We start from the raw sequence: 22557 nt of genomic DNA on the forward strand, positions 1-22557 counted from the left end.
GACCAAAGTGTCTGGAGCATCACAGGGGATGGAGCCATCCCAGGGATGCTGCATCATGAGAGTTCAGGTTTGGGAACCTGTGGGGTTCCCTGAGGTGGGGAAACACTGTTTAGAAAAAAACAAATCCCAAAGTTACTGAAGAACCAGAAACATCTATATTTTCAGAAAATGCTTAACACTTCAGATCTTCTGAACTAAAACTCATGTTACTGCATGGAAAGCTGTTAGTTTGCCCTGACTAGAGGTAAGGAGAAATACTAGATTTTCCTATAAGAAGAGGTGTTTGGCTCTGTTTCATCCACAGTATACTTGGAAGCCGGAATATTAAACTAAAAACTGCAAACAATGTTTGGGTGGTTGTTGGGTGTTGTGTTTTGGTTTTTGTTTTTTTTTTTTTAGCAGAATAAAGCAAGATTAGAAGTTGCTTGTATGAACTATTGCATTTCTAAAAATGTTGTTCTCTTCCAGATTCGCTACAGATATGACTGGCTGGCTTCTCTGCTGCTCCTGTGCCCCAGCACTTGCTACCCCATGATTTCAGATAACAGACATAAGTGAGTTACAAAACGTGTGGTGAGTATCATGTGCCTTGGATTTTTCTGGAACATCTAGGCATGCAACTCAAGTATTCCTTCCTAAAAAATCCCAAAACAACCATATATAAGTGAAGACTCTATAAAATCCTGTAACTTATAACCAGGGTACGTGAAATATCTGTCAAGCCTGTGGAAGGATGCTTAAAGACCCAAATGAATAAGAATTGAACAACTCTCATTGTTTCCATTTTTTTCCTCTCAATTTTGTCAGCATTTTTCACCTGAAGGAACTCTGGGAACTTGCATCCCTTAACTACTGTTCCTGGTTTTATTTTTAGAAATATACATGTTGAGCTGAGAGGCAGGTAGCTGCAGTGCTGCTTGTCAGTGATGAATATCTCCAACAAGGAAATTGGGTAGGATTAAAGTACTTGGGGAGAGTCCAAAGTCTTTTGTGGTGAACTGAAGCTTCTCTAAGAGTGGTTTAAATTTGTTACCGGGAGGAGGGTTAGTGTGCTCTGTATGTAAGCGTTTGTTCCAGTGCGACAAGTAAAATATGCGCTGGGTTGCCTTTTCTATTACAACTGACCTATGAAATGAGCAGAAAAATCAAAGCTGGAGGTGTTGGGAAAATTTTCCTCTCCAGAACAAAGAAATCAAAGGGCATAACGTTTGTAGGTGAGAGTGTTTGACTGACCGCGGTGTGGATACATACCATGATTTCACGAAACAGACAATAGTGATGAAAATAAACAAAAAAGCAAGTGTTTTGATTTGATAAAAGTGATGACCTTGAGAGCAGTGCATGTCTCTGCTTGGCAGGAGGGCTCTTTGGGTGGACATGAGTACTGCAGGAGTGAAACTGGCACTAAATTTTCCTTTCTGAACTTCTGAAAAAACATACGTATAGTGACAAACTATATTTCTGTTTGAACACAAGCCAGGGCAGACTAAGTGATACTGATTAAGTAGTTGAGGCGTTTTGTTTAAGGCCATAATTGTGTACCATCCTTTGGGAATACTGCTTCTACTTTTGAGCAAAATGATGTGACAAAACAAATTCTTTCTAAATTGTCATTTCCATTTTGCATTTTGTATGTAGAAAGCTTAATGAGCTCTTGCCTTTTGGTAATTTCAGCTGGAGTGGGGGGCAGATGGATGGGCAATGGTTTCATGCTTTCAGTAGCTTCTAGCCTGGAGGAGAAATCTGTTTTCAATTTTACTTGATATGGTGTATCAAATTATTTTGCAGTTTCATCCCCTAAAACTGATTTATCATTTTTTGGTGCCAATAGTAGGAGTACCATCAATTATTTGAAAAGTCTTTAGTTTAAGCAATTCAGACTGGTGCAGTACAGTGCTTTTAATATCTTCATACGAGTCCAACAGGGACTGTAGTTATCTGACTATGCTTCATTTTATATTGTTTTGTCTTAAAGATAAGCCCCCAAAGAGTCTGAAGCTTTGTTGATGTGATGTTGTGGAGGGTTTCTTTTGTGACTGAGGTCACTGGCTTGTTTTTCTTCATCCTGCCTCTAAGATGTCTGGGATCTTGGGAACTTTTTTATTAATCAGATCAACGTATTTCCATGTTGTTTGGGATCATAGCGTGCTTCTTCATTTGCATGAAGGTCCTACCTAGTTCACAATGTCTGACTTGTTCCCCCCCTTGCTTTCTGTTCAGCCACTTACACACAAGGATGTGGATTCTTAGCACAGACTTATCACAGGCAGCATGAATGATAAGTGAGACAACAAGGAGACCCATCATGTATTTTTTTAATACAGTAGAAGTTGATAATGCATTACTGAAATTCTTTATCAATTCTGGGACATGGAAAAGTGCTGTTGTCTCAGCCATGGATCTTGCTCCCAAGCTGCTTATACTTGTATCCCATTTCTGCCTGCTTTTATATTTCGGTATATTTAAAATTAGTATTTAAAGAAGTTCTGGTTTTCCCATTTCGTAACTTGCCCATAATCCTCTACAAGCTAGCACCCTGACTCATGTCCTTACTTGTTCAAGGAGCATTGATGTCTTCATCTGAGTGTTCCTGCCTCAGGACCCCAAGCAGAAGTGTGCTGACCTAATGTCTTCCCAGTTCCAGTGAAACCAGAGCCAGGTGCTTCCACTCTTCCCTTTGTGCTCTGGAAACAGGCATTGTCCATGTGAGTGAGGAGTTAGCTCTTGACTCTGCTGTGTTGTACTCCAGTGTGCTTAGTGAACCATGTCCAGCTTGAAAAATCTGACTTTAGGGGCAGTTTTTTTTCCTGGATTGTGTAAATGAACAAGAACATCAGCAGCTGCTGGTTAATTAGTTAAATTCTTGGCTTAAACAGCTGCTCACACCGTACATCTCCCCTGTGCTTACTAAGTGGTGTGTTGAAGTGGTTTTCTGCATAGTGGTAGATCCAACACATGGCAGTATGGGATGGACCTGGACCAGTGGTAGCTTGCACAGAAGAATGCTGCACTAAGTAATTGGGGTTGAGTGCAGAGTGGAATTCTCCAGGTGGTGCTGAAGGAAGCTAGCTGGAACCAAAGTCTTGGAGCCTATGTCAAAAAAGAGGGAGACAGCAGTGAAAGCTGTAGGTGCCTCTGCTGTTTTTTGGCTGCGTATTGAGAGCAGTCCTGATGATGTGTGGTAGCTAAAATATCCTTCTGTATGCGAAGCTTTCTAGTTGTATTAGTCATCCATCAGGCTTCTGGATTATTTAAGTGCTGAAGCTCGCCTCAAAGAACAGCAATATCTATTTGTAGAAAGGTACATAATGTGAAGTGCAATTCCAGTATATTAGAGCTACGCTGCTTGTGATGTTCTTGGGAATGCTGCTGCTTCTGTTGTGGGACTTCATCATCTGTAAAGCCCCTATCAAAGATCTGTAATCTTACAAGGCTTCTAGTTGGTCTTAGGGACTTGAATGGTGATGCCAATAGAGATTCTTCTCAACTTTTTCCACAAAATTACTCCTCCTATTCAGTGCAGTGTAGCAGTAAACTCTTAAGGAAAAGGGGACAGTGACCAAAAAGCTCCTCTGCAACATTAAGGAAAAATATTCTTCCATTAGGTATGGGGGGTGCCATAGCTCACATTTAATGACCAAAGCCATGTTCTATAACACTTTAAATTGTACTGACTTGATCTAAGTCTGAAAATGCCTAGAGCTGAACTGGTCCATTTTTAAGTTATAATTCATCTGTGTCTGCTGTTTACAGAAAATCTTCAGGACAGCTGCTACTAGAAGGTTAATGACAGCATGATTATATTCTCATAAACTTAGAGAAAAGTCAAATCTTCATGGCTTCTGTAATGTGTATAGATTAGTGCCATTGTATTCTAACCCAAAAATTAAACATGGGGTTTCATGTAATGTTTGAGATTCATAGACTGGCAAAACGCTTGTTCTTGCTTATGCAGTCTGGCTTTTATGTAACTCATTATTTTTGCTCAAATGTTGCAGATAGTCTGTTTCCTCTAGCAACAGCCACCAGATGTTTAGCTGAACAAGACTTAATTCTTTAACATTGACCTGTAAGAAATGTGTGAAGGCGAACACGGGGGTGGAACAATTGTATGTCAGCATGATTTCCATTTCCTTGCTAAAAACCCAGTGCAAGCCTTGCAGTTTCATTTGAGCAATGATGGAGCCTTTTTTTTTTTTTTTTTTTTGTGGTATGCTATGAGGTCATTTCCATGAATGCACTGTTGGGGGGTGATGGTGTTGGGATCAAGCTGTCTTACAAGAATCAGCATTACTTGGGCAATTAGCACTGTATGGGCTAAGTTTATCTGGCAGGTATGCCACTGTGCTGATCCTGCCTTGGATTCTGGTTGTCAGCTAGGCTTCTTATCTAACTATGTCTTCTGTGAGCAACCCTTCTGCTTTGCTAGACTGACTCTACTTTGTATTTCCATGGGAAACCAACTCCTGTCTTGTTTTTTTAGCTGGGTGGAAAGAGTGCTACTGGGGGACATGGAGTGAGTAGTCCTGATGGTGACTGCTAGGAAGTCCAAGCAGCTCTTGTCTCTGAATCATCCCCGTTTTAGGGCTTCAAGTAGCACTGTCCTTCTAAGACTGCTTTGCATGGGACAAGACTGCACAGGGACTCTTCTACTAGGGGTGAATGATGTGGTACCTGTTTTTTGGGGTCTGTTTCTCCTCTGGGTCTGCAGAGACTAGATAAATCAAAGGAGAGCTATGCCATTTCCCTTCCCCACAAAGATATCTTGCTCCAGATCGCATTGAGCTTCCCCTGGCTGTGCAGTTTGAACATGAAGGTGTGTGTACTGGACAGCCAAGGTGGCTGTAATGGTGGTCTCCTGGCAGGACCTTCAGTCAGTCTCTGAACAGCATGGTTGGTGCAGGTATGATGCATCTTTTAAAAATCTGAATGCATTAAAATCTGCACAGATAATCTTCAAGAATAAATGTATTGGTCTTTAACTGGGGTTACTGGTGATAGGTCTGTACTTGAGAAGTATGGATTGGGTACAGAAGTGTGGCTCTGAAAATAGCTCCAAGGTTTCAGAGGTTAAAGTATCTGCTGGTTTAGGTTAGAGATACTTTTGTTGGAAGTAGTACTTAGCTAGTGCTGAAAATGCTTTGGGACACAGTGTAGATGCTCCAGTCTTAACAGTTATGTTAGCCCTCTTTTTTTTGTGCTTTTTCAAAAGTTCTAGATGTCTTCCCACAAAGTTACAGCATTGCTTAAGCAGGAGGCATCTTGCATGTCCTTCTAGTAAGGTGTGAGACTGGCACTCAAAGTAGTATCTAAAACTCCTTTACCTTTGTGCTGCTTGCATCAGGTTTGTATTTTCAATAATTTTCAAAACTAGTATGTGGGGTTAAGGCAAGATTTTGCTGACATGAGCTCATGGGCTACGTACTTGCTGGCCACTGGCTGGGTTTTACTGTGTTTACTGGCTGTTGTCATCCTTGCACAAGAAGTTGCATTTGTTTCTCCTTTTAAGTACGTTCTATATAATTCCTTTTCAAAATGCTACCAAATTATTTTACTTACTAAATATCTGCCAGTTTTGAAATTCAGCGTTTCCTATCCTGTTTACTCCTGGTGGGATGGGGGAGGGAGGCTGTGCTACATCCCAGTGTTTCAAAAACATGTGAGGGTGGAAGATGTGACTGCAGTTTCAGTGAAAGCTGTTGCTACTGCAGTTAACACAAATGAAAGCCTTTATGTTCTTGGCATTCTGCTAGTATACAAGATGAAAAGAGCTACTGAAAATTACCAAATAACAGAGGAAGCAGAACTCCTAAAGTGCATGCATTTATGTTGAGGTGTTAGACTAATCATAAATGTCTAATGGTCTACAAGATTCTTAGCTGTCCATCTAATGGAACAATTGTGTGTGACAACCTGCTGCTGTTGAAAAGGATGGTACCATCTACCTGTACCTTTCTTTGGGCTGTCTGAGACTTTTTTATCCTCTCAGGAAGGATTCAGCTCAGGAACCTCATGGAAAGCTGTATAGTTTTGGAGTTAGGCTCTCTGAGAGGTCATATGAGTGCCAGAGATGGTGAAATAGAGAGACTTCAGGGTGTGTGATGGATGGAGGAGCAGGAAGGTGCCTTTTAGGGTAGCCGGATGTTAAACAGGTTAAGCCATCTGATGTGTACGTACTAGGCATAGCTGTTCTGGTAACCTAGGGGCTACTCAGCTCTTTTAATCAGCTTACCTCTGTCTCCTTCAGCCCCCAGAGGAACCTAAAGGTTTGATTCCCACTCTGTTCTTCCTTGTACCTAGTACATGGAAAAAGTAGGAAGCTGGGAACAGGCAAGTTCAGAATGAGGTGCAAGGGAATAGGGAGGTGGTAATACCCTCAGGCACTGCTCTGCTCTGCCTGACCCATCTCTGGGGATACAAAGGATAAAGCTCTCCCTTCTACTACCCAGCACCAGCGTTGGGAGTATTTGGACTTGGTGCTTCCCATTGCTTGCCTGTCCTATACTTCCCGGGTTGTAGCACGCCAGCGTGCTGCTGGTACTGTGAAGCTGTCTTGTGCCTTTTGGGCACGGTGTTGCCCCTGCAGTTTTGCCCCTGCAGTTGAAGAGCCATGACCCTGGCTGCCAACTCTGGAAGGCTCCTTTGGGCTGCTGTTGCCTCATCTTTGCTTAATTTCAGATTTTAGACTGTGTCAGCCTGGCTGCTAAACTAAGCTGTTGTAGTCTAGACTAATCATGGTCTTGTTACATCACTGGGGATGGGGTGGAGGAGTCTGAACCTCTCTGTGATGTGGAAGCAGCATTTCAGACACATGGGGTGCTGGAGCCATTTGGGATTCATCTGAAAGTAGCTGCTAGGAAGAGCATGGGAAGTGGATAGGTGATGTTTCTGGGTTAAACTGATGGCTCTCTGAGAAAATAGCAAGAAAACCTTACTTCCCTTGGGTCATGAGAAATCTGGAGGTAAATGCTTAACTGTTTCACTTCTAAGGTTTTAGAGGTTTTTCTCATGACCTTGAACCCTCTTTCTTTGCTTCAGCACTTGCAGCTGATTGAATATTAAACATGTCACCGTGTATCTGAGCTACTATAAGATCAAAACCAGAAGCAGAGTACATATGGAGCTTTGACTCGCACCCAAACTCTGTGGTGGTGCTGTCGTAAATAGATCTGTGAAAGCTGTTTTTGAGCGGTGCATGGATGCTTAGTCTCACTGATTACTTTCCTAGGAAAAAAAATACCACCAGGAAAACTAAAGCTTATGAATTGGTATGATATGTATCACATCACCACATAAGTCAGGTATAAATTGCTTTCTTATATGTATACATGAACTGGAAAAATTGTCATACAGTATAACTGACCTTTCCTTACAACAACCAAAACCCCCCTGCTAACATGCACCTACCACAGTAATCCTGGGAATAATTCCTACAAAAGGCTGTAAAATCTTAATCCTTTTATTTTCTCAGATGCGAAGTCAGCATGAACTCAGAGAGGTCAGAGGATATGTGGGTACTGTACCTATATTTGGTAACATTTCAGGGGAAACCATAAGGGTCTGAGCAGTAATTAAGCTAACTCCTATGTGGTTGAATTAGTGATGAACAGCCCCCCTAATGAGCAGTTGTTTGTTGGCTGCTGTAACTCAGCAGTACTCAGATCAACTGCTCCTGGGAGTGGCATCTTTCCTTTCAGAAATCCTTTGGTGTGAGAGGTCCCAGATTGTACTTTGCTGCATTTGCACATGTGCCCTGTGGAAGAAAAGCAGATAAGCTTCAGAAACGGGCTATCGTACTTGCTTCCTAGCCAGGTGACAGCTAATGGTAAGCAATTTCTAAAGGCAAACGCTTACATGGTTGCTGTCATATTCTCTTCTGCAAGCACTGTTGTAGTAAACCACTTTAGAGGACAGGTAATGAAGCGAGGTCCCCTGGGGAGGTTGTGGCAGGTGTTGGGCATCTGACTGGTACTTTATAGATGTGGTCAATCAATGATCCATCACAAACAAGGGTTGGACTATATTTAGATAGGCTGTCCCCTATTCATGTGCAGCTTCACCTTGTCCTGAGACAGATTCTGCAGAGCGATGATGGCCAGACCACCATGGTTGAGAGTTTATTTTCCCTTTTAAGTCTTCAGATGCTGGGAAGTCCAATCTTTAGCATTTCCTTTAAAAGGCAGCAGATGTCAGATTGTCCTCAGTGTCCTTCTCTCCTAAACTTCTTCTCCAGCTGAATAAGAATCAAATCTGTACAGTTTCTGTGACAAAACAGTATTGTTCTAGTTCTTGTTCACTCACATATCAATGGAAATGTCACTTAAAATGAAGCCCTTTCTGAGGTAGGTGTTGGCCACAGTGAAATTGTATCAAGTTTCACTTTTTCTGGGATGCTGTCTTTGGGGTCATAGTGCTGGTCCTGTGAACAAGGATGTTGGTTAACCTCAGATGAACTCTGAAGGTTGCAGGTTCAAAAAAGATGATGCAAGCTGCAGAGCACTGTTCTGTGAGCTCTGGCTACCAGAAGGCTACACAGATCCAGAAGGAAGGACAAGTTTATTCAAGTGGGGAAAATCGGCCCAGCGTCATTGTGTGGGTATCTCAGCAGGTTGTGAAATGGTCGTCAAGTCTCCGGCTCTGATACAGACCATTGTTGTGTATTTGCTGTGCTCCTGTGGTCTTGGCTAGATGTTGCTACCAGCCACCTAAGATGGGGTATGGTGCCCAATGCACCCTTTGTGCATCTTTGTGTGCTTGCTCATGCTTTGATTGTACCTGCACTTTCATGGCATGAATTTCTTCTGAAAAATCTGCCGGTTTTCACAGTCTGAGAAGACTAAGCTGGAAATAGCATGAATTTTCTTTTGCATGAGGTTGATTCAAAGGGATATTTTGTAGCTGAATACAGAGGCTTCAAACCACAAAGGATGACTTTTCAAAAGTGCCTGATCTACAGGCAAATACTGTGCATTCTGTATAGATGCTATCAAGAGGTGCTGTCTTTCCTTGTGGAAGAACTGCCTTGTAGGCTGAAGGATTTGGCTTGGTTTTTCAGCTTTCTCAAGGTTATATTGTTTGTATGAAAGCAGAACAGGCACTGTAATGAAGTAATAAATCTTGAAAATATAGTTTTAAGATAGTGCCTAAAGGTGATCTGTAGTTGGAGGCAAGGTTTCAGTAAAGTATTCTTAGAGGTTCAGTCTTTGTTTAAGTGAAGACTTGGCAGGGGGAAGGATTTGGATGGGAGGTTGGTGTCTTTCAGAGGACAGAAAGGCACTTGGTAGCGTGTCAGACTTCTCCCATGGTGGTGAGTCTCTGCATGGAACAATAACCCCACTTCTTGTTTTAGATCATGATGTTAAAACTGATAGGGTGGAATAAGGTGTCATCTCTCTGCTCAACAAGATTGGTGCTTGTGAAATAAATGCTAAAGCTCAGCATGAAGAAATCTGCCAGCCATAACTAGTCCAAGACCATGTGTTGCAGAGCCAAGGAATGTTATTATCAGGATATGCTTTTCTTGGCTACAAATCTCTGCGAGTACCTGTGTTGCTTTTCTCCTTTATTTTAAAAGATAAACTTAACTTTTAAGTCTAGTTGAGTGTGAAAGTAGAACAGCTTTCTCCTCCAGCTTCAGGAACCAAGGACTTGCTCTGATCATCACTTCTTGCTTGCTGTTTGTTTCTTTGCTGGGTGTTGGCTTCAGTTTCTCCTCATTGGTAACCCAGGGGAAGCCATAAGGTGCCTTCTGATCTTTTTGCACCACACTCATCTGAGTTGCTTTAATCTTATCATGGACTCGTTTTGGTTCTTTTGAAATCTTTTGTCTTCTCTTTGTAGTGTCATTAATTTTTAAGTCATAGGATGGAAATTACAGTAGCATGGAGCTGTGCTTGCTGTAGCTGCTTCTGTCTTCATGCTTCCTTAAACCTTCATTTATGTACTTGGTAGTCAGCTTCAGTTTGAAATATCTGCCAAGTACTCACTCTCACTTGTTGACTAGCAAGCAAGCTTATATGGTTACCAGGGAGTTTATTTTGTATGTGAAGAACAGCAAAGCTAACTGGGTCTGGCTGCTTTGGGAGGAAGGTTGCACCCATCAGGACATCTTAGCTGAGATACCCATGCTTTGCCCCAAGGTCTCTTGAATTCTGATCCTGTACCAGAGGGAGTAAATGACTTCAAGAACAGCTCAGGAACTGTGGTTTCAGTGTTTGGATAATCCAGTATCTAATAAGACCCAAGTTGTGAAGCTTTTCATATGAACGGGATGAGCAACTCTTCTGTGTGCATTCTTTTGTGTTACACTGCATAACTGGGCTTGTGCTTCATTATTTTCCTCAGTGAGAGAACACATGTGGTTTGCTCTCCTCTGGCTTTATCATAATAGCTGGAGAAATTTCACAGAATCATCTAGGTTGGAAAGGACCCTTGAGATCATCTAGTCCAACCGTTCTCCTAGCACAGTTCCCACCTACAGCATATCCTTAAGCTCCAAATCGACCCTAATCTTGAACACCTCCAGGGATGGGGACTCCACCACCTCCCTGGGCAGCCCATTCCAACGCCTAACAACCCATTCTGTAAAGAAATGCTTCCTAATATCTAGTCTAAACCTTCCCTGGTGCAAATTGAGGCCATTCCCTCTTGTCCTGTCGCTTTCTACTAGGCTCAAACCCAGCTCTCTGCAGCTTCCTTTCAGGTAGTTGTAGAGGGTGGTAAGGTCTCCCCTCAGCCTCCTCTTCTCCAGACTAAATCCCCCCATTTCCCTCAGCCGCTCCTCATCGGACATGTGTTCCAGACCCTTGACCAGCTTTGTAGCCCTTCTCTGGACACGTTCGAGTAACTCTATGTCGTTTTTGTAGTGAGGGGCCCAAAACTGAACACATTAATCAAGGTGCGGCCTCACCAGCGCCAAGTACAGGGGCAAGATCCCTTCCCTGTCCCTGCTGGCCACACTAATCCTGATACAAGCCAGGATGTCTAAGGTCTTTAAATTCTTTGTCAAATGGGATTGAAACACATGAATGGGTTAGAAGCTTGTGAAACAGGGATACCAACATAGCTAATGCCAACATGTAAGTCTAATTAGAAGGAATGGAGCAAAATATTTCTTTTTAACTACAAGACTTTACTCTTGTTCATACTAGGTGGTATTTATAGTTTTAATGGTATGTGCCTTGCCTTTCCTTCCTAACAGATTGCTGTACTGCAACTGAGTGGAAGATTTGTTTGTTTTGGCACAATATTTGTTTTACATAGGCATGTCTCAAGTTTACAGCAAACACAGGAGCCAGGCCATGAACTGTGCAAAGTCCTTAACAGGAGGGAAAGAAGCACGAAAAGTTGTGTAAAAGTATCTTTCTGAAATGGAAATAGCTCCTCAGCTTATTTCCCCTGCTAGCTTGCATGCTGTTTCCTTAAGCTGACATTGCTCCATCAAATGCAACGTGAGCTTGAACGCTTGTGTCCATGCTGCTTGTTTTTCCTGCTCTCAGTCATTGCTGGAAACTGAATATGCTGCTGGTTGGGCATCCAGCAACCTTGGGTTGGGTGCTGAATAACTTCAGTGGGGATCCTCTTCTGGTACTGGTGAGTTCAAATCTGAATGGAAGTAATCAAATGGCCAGGTGAACTGGCAAAAAGGTAGCTGATGTGTTTGCTTACTACCAAAGTACTCTTTCTTGACCTGAGAAATAAGTATTAGGTGGTGGGACGGTGCTGAGGTGCACCTAAAGGGTTATCAGTAGCAGTGGCAGAGATTGGCATGAATTAAATCCACTGTCATGACCTTAGCACAGTGGTAGCACTGAATACATCTGGCTTTAATAATGAAAATAAACGTGCTGCGGAAGCTGGAGCTATTGTTTGCAGCTGAAAAATGGAGCTGCTTAGCAAGCTGCGAAGTCACCAAGTGGTCCTGCTTGTGGAACTGGGTCTGGCCTCTTGGTGCTGGGGGAGGGACACTGTTGCTGCCTGCCTTCAGGCAGCCTTTTTGTGGAGGCAGAGAACTGTCTGTTTTTTTCTTGGTGTGCAGGGATTTTGTAGCTTGTCAGATGTTCTTACTGGTGTTAACACTCATATCTTGGGCATCTTCTCCATCACCTGGCACAAAGGTGGGGTGATATCTAGCCACCTGTATTTGTGAACCCACGTTCAGGATAAGAGTGTGGATGAGGAAGGGATGGTGATGCCTTGTACCAGACCGATCCTTTGCAAATTTAAATCGGACCGATTACTGTTTACTTAAGGGTGGAAATTTGATGAGCTTGATGGTGCGTGAAGGTACATGCTGTTAGCTGGATGGGTACAGTCAAAAGAAACCTCCAGAGCTTATCTCAAGACTGTCACCGTGAGAAACCAGAGAGTATCTGTTGCCTTCTCTTACCCTGCTTGTGCCACCCAAACATGTCCCAGTGTACTGGATGGTTTTACATGGGATGCCACTGTGGAGACACTGCCTCTCCTGATGCTTCTCTATGTGACGCAGTGCATGGACCTCATCTTGGCGAGCAGCGTGAGTGATTTTGACAAAAGCTGCATCTTGTAAAGCACAGGTAGAAAAATGACAGACATGGGACAGCACTTGCTAATAAATCTGAAAGAAGCTAAACCACCCATCCAGCACGTGAAGACCTTTAGGGCACTGTCCACTTGCTGCCTTCAGATTTGAGGAAAAAAAACTCACAAAACCAACCAACAACAGAAGCCTTCAATTATTACAACTTTTTTAATCCATGTAGCTTGCTCTCTGGAGTATTGATGGCTTCTGCTTGGCTTTACAGTGCAGGCTGGTGATAGGGGCTACTTCCTTACCATGGCGAGGAAATGACTAGGCACAAGCATTTACTTGACTCTCTAACTGTGTATCTTGGGATTATTATGCCTAATTGCTCTGCTGAGGAAGTGCAGGTTTTTATGGAGTTTATGATGTTTGTGTGGGTATAGCCTATCTTGCCACTTGCGGGCACAGAACGAAACTGGTAACCAAGCCTGTATCTTCAGCACAGAAGAGGCAGCTCATATCTGCTAGCAGAAAGAGTGACCTTTGTTTTGTTTAGAAATAAATAAAAATTTAAAAAGACAAGAGACGGGATTATTTCATAAAACTATCACAGAGCTCCTAAGCATCTTTTGGCCTTCCTGTAAAGGGGGCTGTACTTCTCCAGCAGGTATTTTGCTTGGTCTGCATGTAATTCTTGGCATTTTTCAATTGTGTAGGCTATACAGATCAATCTCTTCTGACAGCTGAACTGCTTCATAAGGATGCACAGTTGGGAGATCTGAAAAAAGGGAATCTTAAATCTTAGAGAAAGGGAAAGGTTGTTCTTTATATGCCATAAGGATGCTAACCTGTAGTATAGGTGGGGGGGGGGTTCTGACAGCTTGATTTGGGAGTTGTAGTACAGCTGCAGTGCTGACTTCATGGGAGTTTTTATAATCTCATAATTGGAAGGGAAGACAAATCACTGCAGCAGATTTCAGGCTTGGAGTGTAACAGTGCCTTAAATATTAAGCTCTGTCAGTTTTTAACGGAAGTGAGCTATACTGGTAAAAACCTTACCCTACAAAAAAGAGGGGTGGGAGAGAATGAGGCAATGGCAGGGAATCAGGGTGCTGGCAGCTGCTGCTGCCCCTTCTTGGTAGCAGCTTTGACATTTGTTTGCTTAGGCTGAAGCAATGTATTTATTTAGCCCAAGCAAGTAGGATTTATTACTCAGGAGTATTGGTTCTTACTTCTACAGCTACCTTGTGCTCTTTAACCTCTGCACGTGGTTGCAAGGTTTGTCATCCCTGTTTGACAGCAACTTGCCTTCAAATAAACAGCATGTTAAAGGCTGGGGGAGGTTTTTCTCTGTTTATGGGTCTCCAGTACATAACTTCCTCTTCAAGACATAGTTTAGTTGCAAGTAAAATATGTAGGTAGTGTCAGTTGAATTCCTGCCAAATGTTTAATTATATGAAGTGACAGTGTGGTCTGATCCTCTTGTCCCCTGACTGCCTGAAAAGGCACTACCTTCAAGTAAGGAGAAGGTGAAGTTCAGGCATTAAAATGAAAAGACATACATATGAAATCACTAAGTATAAAGTTTTCTTATGTTTCCTCTTAATACACAACTTGTCTTTCTTTCAGCATCACCATTAGTAATCTTTTAAAGAGATGCTGATATTCCAGCTCACCATCTCTTACATCACCGTTTCCATTTTATTAACCAGCTCTTACGAGGAGTTTCTGGTGATGAGCAACCTGGAGACAGGGGCCAAGTCAAGTCTGTTGGGCAACATCAAGTCTGTGGGATGGAGTCATGCAAACTTGGCAGGGTTGTCTGCTTCCCCATTTTCTATGGGGCATATTGGCTTTGCCTTCCAGTCCAGGTCTTAAAGTTTAGCTACACAGACTTCACAGAATATACTTGTGACTTTTACCCACGTTAATTTGTTCTTGGTCACGTTCTATTATAGGTTTCTCTTTCTGTTCTCTCTTCATATGAAGCTGTGCAGTGGCAAACAACAACTTCCATTTCTGTGATGCTGAATATGTCCCCACAGTAGGACAGGGATGTGCATAGTCTTACAGCCAAATTGGCTATGGCTGATTGCTGGTATTCATCCCTGCAGGACATGCCTCAGCTGGGATGAATGTTGCCTGATTTATGGCATGTTGGCACTCAGTGCCTAAACCCTTGCACTGAATTAGGTACTTGCATAAAGCTCCCTTTCTGAATGCACCTATTTCTGATGTACCTTAAGAATTTCATTCATTTTGTGTGGAAATGTTATTTTCTCTCAGGCTTTGCTGCTTTGTGTAGTGGACACTTAGGGCCGCTTTACACCTGTAGTCAGGGCTCAGTGCTGTGAGAGGCCAGACCAGTTTTCCTCTGTCTCCTGAGCCATCAGGTGCAAATGCTCAGCAGCATTAACATGATGTTTTCCATGGGCAAGTTAAAGCACATGTTCTCTTCCCTGTCTAGCAGTCTGTTGATCTTTGCAGCTATGTACTGGACATGGTTTTATCTGTATACTGATTAATGCCAAGCAGAGGGTGCACTGCCACTTCAGACTGCTAGCAAGCATCATCCAAGTCTCTACTTAACCTGGTTTCAGAGGCTAAGGTCCTGAATCTGTCTGGCAGTGTCTGAAGCTTATTTTAGGAGCTGATATGAGCCTTTACAGAGGTTTAGTGTCCCTCTGATCTGAGGCAACCAAGAAACTGTTCTCATTTTGTCCCCAGATTTTTGAGGCATCCTGGGTATTGGTTGGGACAGAGAAGAGGCAACCTCTTCCCATCAGGTAGCTACAAGCCAAGTGACCTGGACCTCTTCTCAAGTTGGGGTATAGAAAGCCTACACCTGAATCTCACTTCACTGCTGTTTTGTAATGACACTTTTTATTGGTACTGGGTGGTACTCAACACAAATGTGTTCTTCCACAGGGGAAACACCTGATGAGTGCCTGTGTTCATCTTGACACATGGCCAAATGCTTCTCTGCACTTCTTTGAATTAGTCAGGGCTGCCTATCATCTCAAGCTGGGTTTCACTACCTACCCCTTGCTATCAAGGGGTCTTCGTTTTTTTCTGAGTCTGTCTCCTCACGAGAAATCTTCTAGTAAGAGGCTTCTCCCTGCTCCATACACACACTGTGAAAGCTGTGTTGGCTCTGAACTTGATACTTGCATTCCTTTTTGAAAGTAGAAAAAAGCACTTCATGGTTTGGATAATGCAAAGGGAGATTTTTTTTGTGTTTAACCGCCAAATTTACCAGTCTTTTCAAGCTCTCTGAGCCTGTCTGCAATTCATCCTCCAGGCTGCTTTTCCTTGCCAGGCAGTGCACAGATAAAACAGTCATAGACTGTTGAGGTGCATCTGTGTTAGATTATGCTATAGATCTGCAAAAGTGATGTTGCTGCCAGTAATCCAAGCGTGTTCCAGAGTCCAAGCCATGGTGGTGGGCTTGTCCAGGACTTTGTTCATCATTGACACTAGTAAGTGCAAACTACATCCCTCAACCACCATGTGCACCTGAATGTGCCTGATGTGGGTTATTCCTTGAAGATGCATGTGGCTGTCTAGAAGTCTTCTCTTCTCTTGGTCGGCTTTGCCCCTTTCTTCTTCAAATCCTTTGCCTGAAAGGAAGAGGGTGGTGGAGGTATATCTGCAGCTTTTGTTTTGCTGTTAAGCAACCTGATATTTTAATGTGGAAAAAAAATACAGGTGTTTGTGATGCCTGGATATCAGAGAATAGAAAGTCTGCAGGGTTCTCATCCTGCCTTGGGTCTGTTGCAGACCCTTTGCTACTGCCAGGTTTTTTGTCATTTCCACTGTAGCATCCTCATAAATATCTATTGCTGCTGGAAACTGGCCTTAACAGCTTATTTTGCAAGCAGCAATGGTATCCTAAATGTCATGCTTTTTGCTAGTCTTTGAGAAGCCTTTCAAATACTGGATTTTAAAGTTGGGGTCGGTTACTGTAGTATCAGGAGATATATTTCAAAAACTTTGTTGATGTCATGGTTCCCTCCCGGGTGGTGGCACAGCAGGGGCTGCAGGACTCCTGGGGCTGCTGAGGATGCAACGCTGGGGCTGGTGGTGTGCAGACAGCTGTGTGTGGGCTGAACACCTGCGTTGTTTGGAGGTGCTTGCTGCTGAAAAATTGGGGATTTGGCACTCTGTCAGGCTTTTATGCAGAGGGATATGTGTCTGACTTCTGCAGCAAGCCTTCAGAAGATAGAGGGGAGCTGGTCTGGCAGTTGTTCTTCAGTCTTTTCTCTTCTCAGACTAAAAAAAAACCCTAAAATATGCCAGAGCTCAGGTTTCATTAGGGGATTCTTTTTTTTCACTTTATTCAAGCATTCAACTACTCATTTAGCTGTTCCAGCATAATCCAACTCTTCATAAAAAGCACTAATCCTCTTTTTCTGACAAATTATGGTCTGTAGTGCTTTGTTACATATACAGGAATATGCATACATGGCTGCTGGCGTGTGTTTGACTTGAACTTGAGTGGGGAAGAGAAGTCAATGAATCCAGCTTGCATCACACTAACCACTTCCCTGAAAAATGGTCTGTTCTTTGTTTTGACTCTCTTCGTGTGGAAGAACTAAATTACTTACTAAATTACTTTTTCCCTCCCTAGCATTCTTGGCTTTCATGCTGAGCTTGTATAGAGGGTACTGAGAACAAAGTTCAGGAATGAATTTACAGAATGGGTGTTTGGATTGCTCTTGGTGAAATGATCAACCAAGACTCATTTGGAAAAGTAACTTGTGAACACATTTAGTTGAGGCTGATACAATTAATGTGTTTTAGCATGTTCACAAGGTCTCCAAGGAAAAGACTCCATGGAAGTTCTCTTCCCTAGGATGGAAAATGGTATGAGTTCATCTGGGTTATCCCTTTCTGTAAAACATGTAATTGTAGGATGTCAGCTTGACAGTCCTGTACGTTCATGCGTAACAAATGAGTGTGGTGATCTGCAGTTGTCCATCCTTCTCACTTCCCAGCAATTTAGACTTAAATACTGTTTGTACGCCTCATCTTGTAAGGCATTTTTTTCCGCCTGTGAAGCACTGAACAAAACTGCATAAGCTGAAGATTAAATTGTTGGGTCAAATGATTCAACAGAAGCAACTTGTAATGTTTAAAAGGCATCTGTAGCCTTCAGGGTTGGAAAGAATCTCCCAAGTGTGGGACATCTCATGTGACATGTATCTGCTTGCCATAGTCAGCAGCCAGTTTTGTCAATGCTGTTACCAGCTTTAAACTGCAACAGAGAATTTTGACCTACTTTTTCAGGTTTTCTGTTGTTTTGCACAACATTGAGGACACTGAAACCAGGTCAGTCTGGTGTTGTTTGGGAAAGCACAGATAAATGCTGATCTCCTCTGTGTGGAGGTATTACTGGGATACAGGCAGGTAGTTGAAATACTCTTCCATATTGGAGGAGTATATCCTAGTAGAAGACCCTATAGGTAACCAGAAAGCTCTTGAGTGGGAGAGAAAAAGCCAAAAAGAAAGTATCTTTCTCATGGTTGAGTGAAGAAGGCCTTCAACCTCTGCATCCTCCCTTCCTACTAACTTGTGTAGATAGATGAGCACCAGAGCAGGATCCTTTTCCAGGTCAGACCAAGATAGGATATTTAGTTATCTGTTGATTTTTCTCCTTAGGAACAGGGCAGGTCTTATAACTCTCTTTTCTGGTTAGTCAAACAGCAACTTTGCCAGAAGTAATGGGCTGGCTTTGGAAAAAGAAATTTTTGTTGGGACTGGTTGGAAGACAGCATTGGGCAAAAGCAGGACAAGAAGTGGAATGTCATGGAAGGGAAGAGATGAAGTGGTGGGATGAGAAGGCATGAAGGGACCTGAAACCAATGGAGATGTGTGTTCACATAGAAGAGAGCAAAGCTGGAAGTGGAAGGTTTACTAATCACTTTTTAATATAGGAAGGGCATTGATGCCTAGGAAGCTGTTAATGTATGCAGTGAAGCAGAGGACACAAAACCAGCTTGTTCCTCTAAACTTAAGGGTGTAAGCTAATAAAATGAGTTGGCAGATGCCGAGAACATGAGTGAACACATCATATATGTCCTGGTTTCAAAATATTCCTCGTTACCTGCATCCTGGCCGCTATACCCTTTCCAGAGGGTGAACCATTTGTCCCAATCTCTGGCAAAGCAAGCAGTTTTCTGCTACTGAAGGCTCTACTTTTTACACAAAATGGGGGTGGAAGCTGGTGATCTCATATCCGTATGTTTATAACATGTCAGTTGTGAGCCCTGGAGGATTTTATAGTCTTTGAAGTCATGTGGAAAGTAGCAGATCTTGTCTAGAAAGCACTCTCCAGATCAAGAGACTTACCAGAAATATTACACAGGCATGTGGGGTGGATGTTGGAAAATCCAGTGAGAAGGCATGTGCCTTGTCCTAAAGCAATGATCTTGGAGTTGCTTTGAGTAACTGAGTTCCTGTTTCTGTAGAGAATGGGATGAGATCACTCGTCCCAACAGAAGATAGAGCTTTCTTGAAGGTCTGTTCTTAGAAGAAAAAAAGAAATTGTAGGGCTGAACTACTACTGTTTGTTAGGGTGTCGATCCATCTGCCAAGCATTTGCAGTTTGATTTCTGGCATCTATTGACTCCAGACCTGGACCAGGTCTGCTTGATTTGATTTGAAGAAAGGGGGATTCATTTGAAATTTCAGTTTGGCCAGATTTTCTGAAATTGTGCCACAAACTAAGCCTTTGACAGCTCTTGTTCTTATCTTGGAAGGGTCTCCGGAGTATCTCAAGTAGGTCAGAGAAATTTTCAGTGCAAGGGGAAGCGAGCTTTTCCGTTGAAGGGTAGGAATAAGGATCACTTTGGCTTCTTCACACCAGTCTCTTGTTTGTGTTGTCCTTTACTACTGCTGCTTTCAAACTTAAGGACTTAATTGAGAAAACTGGATGGCTGGGAGCAGTGTCTCTGTGCCATAACGAGTGCTTGGTAAGCAGTAAACCTTCATTCACTCTAGACTGTGCTACTGATCACACCATGAACGGCAGCTGCCTTCACCACCACCTAGAAGCTGGTTTGTAGCTCTGCCACTGTGGTTTGATTGATGGAGGTGAGGTTGTGATTTAGATCTTGGGTCCTAAATGTTTTGAAGTGTGTAGGATAGAAAGTTGGGTGTTTTTACTTAGTTAACTGTGCTTTAAGTAATTTCCTTTCAAGTCTGTATCTTTCATTAAATAACTGTTCCTGTGTCTCCAACTATATTGTAGTGAAATGAATACTGGAATTGGACTGAGTCACCATTAGGAAAATATCTTCATGCAGCTTTGTTTAAATACAAGTAACTTTTAGGAACGATCTTGCTGAGTGGGTGGAAAGGTAGGAAGGAAAATCATTATGAAAAAGTTTGAATCGTGGCAGGAAATAGTTCTGGCGTTCCAAGGAGTCTTTAAATATTAATATGACTGACTTCAAATTACAGTCTAGTCTTCATTCTTCTGCCACTTCACTTCCAAAGCCAAACACTTTGTTAGTTCTCAAAAGCCATATTTGGTGCCATATTTACTACAGTTAGTTTTAGTATGTAGTAACGATAGCCAAAGACCTTTTTGTGCTTTGGTGTACTGACGGCTGGGATCTGCTTGTAGGGTTGGCTGCAGTAGAGAGGTTATGAAACGCTTGGTTCATTCATTCATTGCTGATCTGAATTCCTGTTTGCAGGCAGCTTTCAGCTGAGAGAGAGAGAGGATGTTTAGTGTTTGCAGACTGTCAGGCGTGACCTTTCCATCCTTCTCCCTGGGGAGACCTTATACAGATGGGGAACGGGGGAAGGATGGAGGCGTAGTAACTTATAACTGTTAACATCTTATTTCACTAACCAGAAAATGTGTGGTGGAGCTCTGTACTTAATCTGCCTGAGAAGAATGGAATTGCTTATCCCATCTGAGATGCACTGAGCAAGATGTGTCAAACCAAGCAGTACATTTCTGATGTTGGATCTGAAACTTGGCACACAGGGCTTGAGCAGAGTTCAGACTTCAGTCTGGCGGAGGAGGAAGCTGTATCAAGGCTCAGGAGGGCTTGTGCTCGCAAGAGGCTTGAGCAGCCCTTAAGAGAAATGCTGTACTTGTGTCACTGAGTACTGATGGAGGACCGCCTGCCCTGCAATCACTGAAGATCAAGGCAAACCCGTATCAACTATTTGAAACATGCTAGATTTTGCACCTTTACCCTTTGGTGGCTTTCCACCCCATTTTATCATAGCTGGTAAAACACTTTTCTATAATGATGGTGTCTTGTGCCGGCAGGTAGCCAAACAACTTTGCAAAGATCTGCACCTAGGCATCAGGTTTTGCTGCAAAACAACCTCACTATCTGGATCCATCTACTCTACAGGTCAAAAGCTGGTAGTACTTCATGGCAGAAGGATGGTTAAACTGCTTCTGGAATTATGCAGGAAAACATTGTAGTGTGTTGTTAAAACAGCCTGTCTCTTCCCAGTCCATGAGGGATGTTTAGAAACTTACGGGTGGTTTTAGCTTATATTGACTTTTCTTACGCTCTCCACTGGCCATGTTACTGTTAGATGAATGAGCAAAAAGAAAAATAAAAATGTTTGCAACTTCATAAGAATTCTACCTTCCTTCCTTCCTGTGCTGTAATCAGTCCCCATCATGCAGATTTTGCGTCTTTTTTTTAGCCCTTCTTCCATGTAGTCCTTCATAGTATTATCTCCTCAGTCTTCAGGGCTTCATATCTCATATGATGTTGTGCATTGTTTTTTCCAAGCATAAACTAGGAAGGGTTTGTGCTCTTTCTAGAGACTTCTTTCTGTTACCCTTTTATGAAATCTGTAGTTGTAGCTCATGTATTATCCAGCCATGATGAAAAGAATTATTTTGGTCTCCAGGGGGAACAAATCCTCCTCTCTGGCTTTGGTGAATCAACTGTGTTTTCCAAAGTGCTACTTGATAGATAGATATAGATATAGATATATAAAAACATAGATATATAAAAACATAGATATATAAAAACATAGATATATAAAAACATAGATATATAAAAACATAGATATATAAAAACATAGATATATAAAAACATAGATATATAAAAACATAGATATATAAAAACATAGATATATAAAAACATAGATATATAAAAACATAGATATATAAAAACATAGATATATAAAAACATAGATATATAAAAACATAGATATATAAAAACATAGATATATAAAAACATAGATATATAAAAACATAGATATATAAAAACATAGATATATAAAAACATAGATATATAAAAACATAGATATATAAAAACATAGATATATAAAAACATAGATATATAAAAACATAGATATATAAAAACATAGATATATAAAAACATAGATATATAAAAACATAGATATATAAAAACATAGATATATAAAAACATAGATATATAAAAACATAGATATATAAAAACATAGATATATAAAAACATAGATATATAAAAACATAGATATATAAAAACATAGATATATAAAAACATAGATATATAAAAACATAGATATATAAAAACATAGATATATAAAAACATAGATATATAAAAACATAGATATATAAAAACATAGATATATAAAAACATAGATATATAAAAACATAGATATATAAAAACATAGATATATAAAAACATAGATATATAAAAACATAGATATATAAAAACATAGATATATAAAAACATAGATATATAAAAACATAGATATATAAAAACATAGATATATAAAAACATAGATATATAAAAACATAGATATATAAAAACATAGATATATAAAAACATAGATATATAAAAACATAGATATATAAAAACATAGATATATAAAAACATAGATATATAAAAACATAGATATATAAAAACATAGATATATAAAAACATAGATATATAAAAACATAGATATATAAAAACATAGATATATAAAAACATAGATATATAAAAACATAGATATATAAAAACATAGATATATAAAAACATAGATATATAAAAACATAGATATATAAAAACATAGATATATAAAAACATAGATATATA

At 41.2% G+C, this 22557-nt stretch overlaps 1 protein-coding gene across 2 annotated transcripts in view; it reads left to right on the forward strand.

Annotated features, from left to right (window-relative positions):
* Nucleotides 1-468: 468 nt before the first annotated feature.
* The window catches only part of CSNK1G1 (casein kinase 1 gamma 1), a 91592-nt gene continuing 69503 nt past the window's right edge, over nucleotides 469-22557 (forward strand). For both annotated transcript variants that reach the window (XM_026855610.1, XM_026855611.1), the window contains exon 1: nucleotides 469-573. The gene's annotated coding sequence lies outside the window, so the exon portion shown is untranslated. The remainder of the gene's footprint in view (nucleotides 574-22557) is intronic.

This window comes from Athene cunicularia (assembly GCF_003259725.1).
Source record: "Athene cunicularia isolate RWA chromosome 10 unlocalized genomic scaffold, athCun1 chr10_part1, whole genome shotgun sequence".
Taxonomy (NCBI): Eukaryota; Metazoa; Chordata; class Aves; order Strigiformes; family Strigidae; genus Athene; species Athene cunicularia.